Source organism: Chinchilla lanigera, unplaced genomic scaffold (genome assembly GCF_000276665.1).
Source record: "Chinchilla lanigera isolate Chin_1 unplaced genomic scaffold, ChiLan1.0 scaffold00011, whole genome shotgun sequence".
In the NCBI taxonomy this organism is placed as follows: domain Eukaryota; kingdom Metazoa; phylum Chordata; class Mammalia; order Rodentia; family Chinchillidae; genus Chinchilla; species Chinchilla lanigera.
In genome coordinates, this window is record NW_004955412.1 from 21,039,773 (window position 1) to 21,049,306 (window position 9,534).

Sequence of the window (9,534 nt, forward strand, 5' to 3'; positions counted from 1 at the left end):
ATTAACTCCTGCTATGAATCCTTCCTTCTCAGCCCTGACCCCCCAAAGTCTTACTTAGATGCCATCTCTGGTCCTCAGGGCTGCATGTCACACAGCACAGGCTGCATCTGTTTATTCATCCAGCAGGTTTTAAAACACCTAAGGATCCTCTAAAGGGCCTTAAATTTGTACCTGAGATTTCCAATTGCTCAAGGAAAGGGAAGACTTGGGACCAGGGTGAGCAAGGGAAGCCCCTTTGGGACAAAATTCAAAAAGATGCACACTCTCAGGCTCCTATAGGCCCAGATTAGGCCCCAAGAACAAACACCTCTGGAATGGGCTTTAAAACCACCAAGCTAGTTCACTCTGGTCCTAGCCCTGGGGAACAGAAAAGGGAAGAATATTATTTATTGAGAACCAGTCAGGTAGAGGCATTACATTTTTTCATTTATCTTCCTGGTAATCTTATAAAATAGGTACTGATATTTTCATTTTTTATACATGAAGAAGTGGTTACAATTTTGTACCTTGTGGAGAGTCCCAGAACTAATATCATAGGGCTGGAAGTCCAACCCTAAGTCTTCCTCATGCCGGAGTCCTGCTTACTGTACTGTACCAGGCCTTTGGCAAAGCACAGAGCTATAAGCTCATATCAGGCACAGGAAGCTCTGTGAGGGAATGAAACGTCCACCATCCTGGACAGGAAGAGGGCAGATTGTTTTCTGTCCAGTGGCCTCAAATCCCTGACCATTAAATGAGGTAGGGGTCTGGGACTCTTTGTTTTCCAAGCTCCCCAGCTGGTTCCAAGGCACCATCTGGAGGTGAGGACAATGTCCTTTATCAGCCTCCCTGAGCAGCACCTTGTGGCATGTCACAACTTAAAATCAATAAGTCCTCTCTTGAGTCTGCCCTAATCCTCAGACCTTTCACTGCAAACCCCTTTTCCCCCTGCAGAGGACCTCTGGCTCAGGTGCGCAGGTTGCCAAGTTGTACCCCTGTTCTTGCTCAGGAGGGACCACAGGAGCGGTAGCCACTGCCCCAAGCAGCCTGTCTTACTGGTTGCCCCGGGCTGCAAGAGCAGCCCTGGAAGGGGCCTGACTCCACCTTGGGTGCTCTATTGGGTTAGATGGGGGTCTCTGCAAGAAGCCTATCTAGGTCTGGATGGTTCTGGATCCCAGCCTCTCCTCTCCTCTCCTCTCCTCTCCTCTCCTCTCCTCTCCTCTCCTCTCCTCTCTTGTCTTCTTCTCTCCTCTCCTCTCTTCTCCTCTCCTCTCCTCTCCTTTCCTTCTGCCCACATCACCACCAGGAAGTACATCCCAGCCAACCAGGATTTCAGACAGGGAATAACAGAGTGCACAGAAGATGCAAATGGGGAGCAGGTGTCCAGGCCAGCCTCAGGGGGCCTCTCACATCCCCAGCAGCAGAGCCCCTGCAGCAGCCGAGCCCTGGCAGCCAGGCCACCCTGCCTCATGCCAGGTTTCCAGAGTGGAGCAGGAAGGATCCAGCCTCAGGCTGGGTGCCAAGAGGGCTGAGATCAGCAGGTGGCCTAGCTTGGAGCCAACTTGTCTATGCTGCTGAGAGACCAGTGGCCTACCCAGGAAATAGGGCTCAGTGGAGGATTTGCCTGCCCCTCCCAGCTGCTACCACCCGCATTACCTCACAGGAGACCTAAGTCCTCAGGTCACAGTCCTCAGCTGCCCTCCCTGCCCCACTGGCTGCCTCACCTTCCTGTGTGCACTTCATTTACTCAACTGATGACAAACGTGCCTGATGCTCCTGGCATCCCTGATTCCATGCAGCCTTCTTTTCCCTGGGTGCCTGTCGCAGACTTCCAGGGGGATCTCCTGTGGCTCCTCCAGGGCTTCCGCATTCTTTCCTCTCACGCACCCTCCCCTGTGCCCACTTCCCTGTGGTCCTCTCTTTCATTTACCAATCACTGTTTCACCCACAAAGGTCCCCTTGAAATGCTGCCCCTCTCCCTCCTTTTGTATGCACTCCAGCTTTGACCTCTTGTGTGTACCCATAGCATCTGCATCAATCCCCCCACCCCCCAAACTAGTCTGTAAGTTTCTTAAGGGCAGAGACCATCTGGCTACTCCATGCCACCCCACCCCATCATGAGCCCTCCCATGCCTGCAGCTCCTCCAATATTAATAGAGGCCATTAATAGATAATCAGTGGCCCTGAGTTCGGATGAGAAACTGTCCTTAGGATAATGATGGCACAGAAGGCTCTTCAGATGACCTTCCTAGAAAGGAAGTTCTGCCCCTCGTCTAGCCTCCTTCCACCCTGCTTGGGGCTCATTTTTATTCCTCACTGAAGGTAGAAAGCAATGGATTAGCTTCTCTGCAATAATAACCTTTCTCAGGCTTTAACCCTATCATTAAATCACCTTTGAGTCACCTTTCTTCTTCAGGCTAAATGCTCCCAGTTCTTTTCATGTGCCTACAAACTGTTACTCCCTGCCCTGTAATTAGTTTGGCAACACTTCTTAATTCTCCTCAACTTCTCCACACCCAGAGCAAAGAAGGAACTTGAGAATGGAACAGAAGGAAGAGAACTGAGAGCCTACTATGTGCTAGGGACCCCACTACATTTAGTCTTCCTAGCAACCATGAGGCTGTTGCTGTTTACCCATTGTACAGATGGGAGAACAGAGACCCAGTGGGGCTGCCGGCATGTCTCAATCTTAGCACTGTTGACAGCTGGCCCACATCATCCCCCGTTGCGGGCTGTCCTATGTACTGTAGGATGTTTAGTAGCATCCCTGGCTCTACCCACTTGATTCTGGTAGTAACCTTCCCCTCTACAATTCCAACAATAACAAAATGTCTCCACACATTAACGCACATCCTCAGACAGGAGGACAAAACCACCCTTTGTTAAAAACTACTTTGTTAGAGGAATTTTCCAGAAATCAATCAACTCATAACAGAGATTAAACTCAGATCTGTCAGCTTCAAAGAATTTTCTTCCTACCACCCTCATACAACCTCCAGAGACAAAGTCTCACCTAGGAAGGTGGTGGGAGGAGAATGGTGCTATGTTGTCTACCTTTCCCATTCCCCATCCCAACATTGAATCCCCTATCCGTGTTAGTTAATGAATCAGTTAATGGATTCCTCTACTCCAAGTCTAACCACACTGTTTCCCCACACTTAGTTTGAAATTATTACTGTGCTTTGGGTCCACTGTGACCACAGGAACTTTTTACCCTCAATCAATTGTTCAGTATCATGAACATTATTCATAGCAGAGGAAACAGAAGACTGATCCCTCTCATCCAAGAGCAAAAGGCCTAGCCTAGGAACAGGATATACACACAAGCAGTTCTCACACTTACTGAGAAATGCACAGACCATCCTCGCACATCCCTCCGCAGGATGCTGGAACACAGAGTCCACCGAGCAGTTGCTTAGACGGAAGATGCCAAGCAGTCAGTCTAAGGAGTCAGCTGAGACCAGCTTGGCACAGGGAGGACACTGCCATAAACGGAAGCAGATGGATATTGTGGACTGCGAGTTGTGACAAGGATGTGCATGCCTATGGGAAGCAGGGCATTGGGACCAGGTGTCTGCGTGCCGCATTTGCTATTCCTGTGCACCAGATCCCCACCACCACTACCCAACAGCGTGTGCTTGGAGGCAACTCCCGGCTCCATCCCCTCTTCTCTGCTCCAGGTGTCAATGATAGGAAAAGACACCAAGCTGGCACATGGTGAACTTTTCCACTTGTTCCCCAGACACTTACCCAAAGCCACACCAGGCAGGTCACAGCGCCTCCATTTCCCTCTACCTGTCAACGCTCGCCTTGCTCTTCACGTTCAATTTAAATGCTGCCTCTACCTGCTCTCCCTCCATCACCCACCCACTTTACTCAGGCCACAGGATTCTGACATTCTTCCCTGAACAGTCCCATTTCCCCAACAGTATTCCCTTTCTTTTTTTTATTTTTTGTTTTTTTGTTTTTTTTCCAGTACTGGGAATCAAACTCACGACCTTGCGCTTGCCAGGCAGGCGCTGTGCCACTGAGCTAAATCCCCAGCCCAAATATTCCCTTTCTTATTCACTCCTTCAACATATTTCTTTTGAGCCTTTCCTCTGAGCAAGGCACTGGACATACAGCAGTGTACAGAGCAGACAAGAATCTCACCCTCAAGCAGAGACTGACATTCTGGTCATTATTCTACCCAAAGGTTCTGGCCTTGTGCATTCCATCTCAGACTCTAAAAACCCAGCCCTGCTGTCAGCCTTCAGTCCCTTCTCATCTCTTCTGCCTAAGCAGACTCATTCCTCCTGCCTTCTGCCTCTCCTATGTGAGCCACACCATTGGGAGGGAGCAGCCATGGCCTTTTCTCGTCATAGTGCATCTGTCCTCTCTGCCAATGCTGATGTAAGGTCCCAGGGCACAAGGACTCTTTCCATTTCCTGTCTGCCATGCTGTAGCACCAGGAGAATGTCTGGCATTGAGAAATTATTACAGCATATGAGAAAAATAAGAAGCTTCATATGATCACATGTTTACAAAGGATCAACCATTATTCTAAGTACTTAAAAAGAATCAGCTCTATTGATTCTGATAACAAGCCCATGGGGGTGGGCGGAGGTTCATCCAGAGTGGGAACACAGGTGGAGGCGGCTGTGGTGGCAGTGGTGGGGGCAGCAGAACTGACAATTCTAAGTGCCAGGGGAACAGAGCAGGTGGTTCTGGAATGTGGCTTTGGAGTAGGACCTGGCCTGGAGTTCTGGCTCCATCACTTACCAGCTGGGTGACCTTGGGCAAGTGGCTTCTCTCCCTTTGGCTTCATATCTTTTACTGTAAAATAGAGATAATTACAAGTCTGCATCGTGGAGCTACGTAACAACCACATGAACTAATGTAGATAGTGCACCCCGGAATACAGCCCAGCACTGGAAGCACCCAGCACACGGTGCCAGCAGTTATGATGATAATATCCCCCTTCTAAGAGTTTCCCACACCTGCTTCCTACCCCCCAACCTCCTTTCATATCCTGAATTGAGTAGAGGAAAATCTGAGTGCAATATATGAGAGGAGACTCTTTAGTTGTTACCTTATTCCTCCTCTTCCAATAAATGAGCCCTGAAACAAATAGATCCCAGACGTCATGACTCATTTATAATAAGCCAGGCCCTTGGGACCAGAGAGAGGGTAGAAGCTCTGCTTAGGTGTTGACAGAGTACTGAGGACTCAAAGACGGAATCCAAGAACATAGCCCGGGAAGCCAGGCTGCATGTGAGATGGTTATCATCTCTCTTCTGCCACTGAAGAGATCGGCTGAGCTCTTTCATGAGCAATCTGATGCTGCTATAAGAAAAAAAAATAACCAGCAGCCTCAAAATGTGGGCATAAAATGATCTCCCAGGGGAGGCAGCTCTATTTATGTCAGCTACTAATACAAAGGGCTTGTTCACCCACCACTTCTTTGTGTTGCTTGACTCCCTGGCACATGACCTTTATTCAGTCTGTGTTTTGCAAGGTACCAAGCGTGCTAAACTCTGCATTTCTTATACTTTTGCTGCAGTTGCGATCTATGGCAGCCTCTTCCTCCTGGGCTTTCATCTCTGCATCCCTCCGTTTCTGCCCGCAGCAGTGAAGCATCAATTATACACTCCAATTATGTGATTATACATATTTTCACTAATTAATAATAATTCTTGCTACTCGTTCCACCAACTCCCATTGGAGGCCTTCAGAGGGCATTTGAGAGATAACTGCAGCTTTGCCACCCAGGAGGGAATGAGCAAGGCTGTAGAACTCCTGGGATGAAAGGGAAACTGAGGCACCATGCAGTACCTATTCTTAGTCTGTGATAAAAGGAACCACTGAATCTAGGATTTGCCTTTGCCTTTGTGGAGGACTTGCTCAAGCATATGGCCCACTGGCTGAGGAGGTGGCAGGAAGAAGAAAGTAGTTTAGCCCCAGGGTTGTACTTTGTAGGTGTTAAATTGAGTGTCATTAAGGTTCAAAGTTCCTCTTATTTACAGAAATCTGGATTTTTTGGTTACATATCATACTGGGCCTTCCTCTTGAGATTCTTTTTAATATGCTGTGAGGAGAAGTTATTTTATGATCTAAATAAAAGCATAGCCTTCGTCCCCTGAGTCATACACCAGAGCAGGACGGGAATGAAAAGCCTACTCAGTATCTGAAGGCAGAGGCTTGAAATCTAGAGCTAGTAAAAACCATGGATACCTCAACATCCTGCGCATTGTTGGGCTTAATCGTCTAAACAATATCCTAAGGTAAATTTTACTTTTCCCATGTTACAGAGGAGACTGGAGTCTTAAGAGCGACTTGTCCAATATGATGCCACAAAGTGACACAGCTGCAACTTAAGCCAGGTTCCAGTACCTTTCGGAAAAAGTGCCTTTCCCACTGTGTCATGTTGATAACACAGCCAATTAGTGGCAGAAGACTTGAGTACTTTGCGGCATATGACAAATTTCTGAGCTCTTGGAATCGGAGAAAAGCCAAACTGACAAAGAGAACAAGACATTCCATACTTAAGCTCAGTCTTCCTAAAGCCAGATTTCATTTTGATTGGGGCACAAAGACAGCAGTCCTAGTCATGGGGAAAAAAATCAATCAAAGCAGATTTCAGACTGAACAGACTGGTCATTTCATGGGCCTGACTAGTTCAGGTCTATTGCTTCGTTCAGGCCGAGTTGAACGATGTTGAGATTATGCTTGAGCACTCAGTAACAGAAAGCTTTTGGAACCTGATACCAGTGTCAGTGTGTGTGGATCACCCACAACACACACACACACACACACACACACACACACACACACACATTGCCCAGTTGTACAGGGCTTCAATTAGGGAAGGGAGCTAGGCATGCTGGGAAATCATCCCTACCCCTCCACAATGGGGAGACAGTATCAACACTCCTTCTGGATTGACTCTACAGGGAAGGGCAGAGCTGCTTTATAGACTTGCAGAGTGCAGGCAGGCTTAGGCCCCATGCTCAGCAACAAGCAAATGTAGTAACAGGAGGTAAAGCTCTGTGTCTGTCACCTGCTTCTTTATCAACACTCCACTCCATGGCTGCTCAGCAGAGAGCCCAACAAAGCAATAGCCAAGCCCTGAACCATTTCCATCATAGGAACAGGTCTGAGAACACTGCCACCACTTGCCCTCTCTGCATAGTTCTGGGAAAAGGACAGACTCCAAGCATTTTATTTCCAGCTCAGAGATTAAATGTGACCTCTCCTATAACTTAGCAATTCTTTCATAAAACTGACTTGCTATACTGTACACTAATTATCGGCATCGTCTATTGCCTGTACTAGAGGTGGAAAGAATTGGCATTAAGTGCTACTACGCTAAAAAGATATACAAACGATCTGTAAGTACATAAAAAGATGTTCAACATCATTAGTCATCAGGGAAATACAAATTGAAACCACAATGAGATGCCTCTACATATTCCTTAGAATGGCTGCAATTAGAAGACTGAAATTCCAGGTGTTGACAAGGACCAGGAGCACCGCATACTCCCTTCATGGCTCTGTGAAGTGGACTGCCATACCTTCCTGGTGGGAATGTAAAATGATGCACTATCTCTGGAAAAACATGGAGTTTCTTAAAAAATTAAACATGCACTTACCATAAAACCCAACACTTTGCTTCTAGGTATAAAACCAAGAGAAACAAACATGTGTCTACATAAAGTCCCATACATGAATGATCACAGTAGATTTATTTATAATACTCTAAGCTGGAAACAACTCAAATGTCCACCACCAATAAGGGAATGGTACACAAACCATAGTGCGGTTATGCAATTGGTGGACTATTGCTCAGAAAAAAACAGACGGAATGGACTGTTCATAAATGCAACAAAATGGATGAATCTCAAAAAATATGCCGGGTGAAAGAAGACAGACACAAAAGAGTATATGCTGTATGATACCATTTGTCTGAAACTCTAGAAGAGAGAAATCTAATCTCTTGTGGGAAGAAAGCAGATCAGTGATTGCCTGGGACCAGGAGCGACGGGGAGATTGAGTAGGAAGGAGCACCAGGGATGCTTGGGGGTAATGGAAATGTTTATATCTTGATTGTGGCAGTAGTTTCATGAGAGTTTCATTCATCAAAACTCAGTGAGCTCCACACACTTAAAATAGGTCTATAAATTATACGTCAATAAAGCTGGGGGAAGGCCATGGATAAGATTACTATGAATAATCTTAATTTTTAATTTAAACAGACAACTTTAACAACACTTAAATATAACCCAAATTTAAAATGTAAAGAGCAAATGTGAAATGAATGCTTAGAGAGGAACACACACACACACACATACCCACACACACACACACACACACACATGGGTGCTTGCGTACACATATACACACAGAGATACTATTACAATGCAGCCTATCATGGGGACTCAGGAATACATGAAAAGTGCCCTGAAGGGTTTTCTTAAAAAGAATGAATGTATACCACAGAAGAAAAGACAAAGAGATACGCTTTTATCAGCAGCATTTCCTCCAAAGCCTTGTCCTACAGAGCTCTGGACCATGTGAAAGCCTCCATTTGCTGGGCCAGTTACCCTTCAGTGTTATAAAACCAAATAAACCGTCATCCCTTCTTCTGCTCCCAATGCCCAAACTCAAATCTTAGATCTGCCCTTCCCACCTGAGTGCATTCTCTAGCACCAGCTGTGAAAGAGTCAGGCGGATGGTGTCAGTTAATCTTAGTTGTCAATTTGACTAGATTAAGACATTCCGGGAGAGGTGATTGGATTCTAGGGGCACTATATTCATTGATGAATCCACTGATGTTCATACTTGAATGCTCTGTTAGGAGAAGGGGTCCGGTTGGAGGAGTAGGTCACTGGGAGTATGCCTTTGGGTGTAATACACTGATGCTCTTCCTCTGTGGTCTGCTTCCAAATCTCCGTGAAGTAGCAGCTTTGCTCCACTGTGTTTTTCCACCCAGATGATACTACCTTGGAGCCAATAGACCATGGGTTAACCCTTTGAAACCATGAGCCATAATAAGACTCCTTTTTAAACTATGATTGTTGGGTACTTTGTCTAAGCAACAGGAAAGCTGAAGGGGCGTTCACCTATTCAGGCATAGTTCACTCCCTGAGGTATCAGCCATTTGCACATGCAACCTAATCCATGTACACTATATCCTTACTCTAAAGGAGAAATTATAATTTCTGTGGGGCCTATCAAGTAAGGTATGGAAATGGGTGAAGTGGGCCCACTGTAATACAAATGGAATGGTGGGGCCTGGGGCAGACCCAGGAACACACAGGTCCTATGTGTGAGGAACACTACCATTCAGAGCGGGTCCATTTATTATTGGCATGTAGGAATGTGGGGCCAGTATTGTCTGGCCTTCTGATTTTTCAAAAGAAGCCCAAAATTCAACGTTACGTGAACTTTGTAAATTTTAGATGTAGGCAACTGTAGTAGATTAACTAATGATCAGTTTAAATGGGAATGCCTGGCTGAACTGAGTCATATGGTTCTGGGCATAGAAAAGCCACTGAGGATTGTTGTCAATGCCAT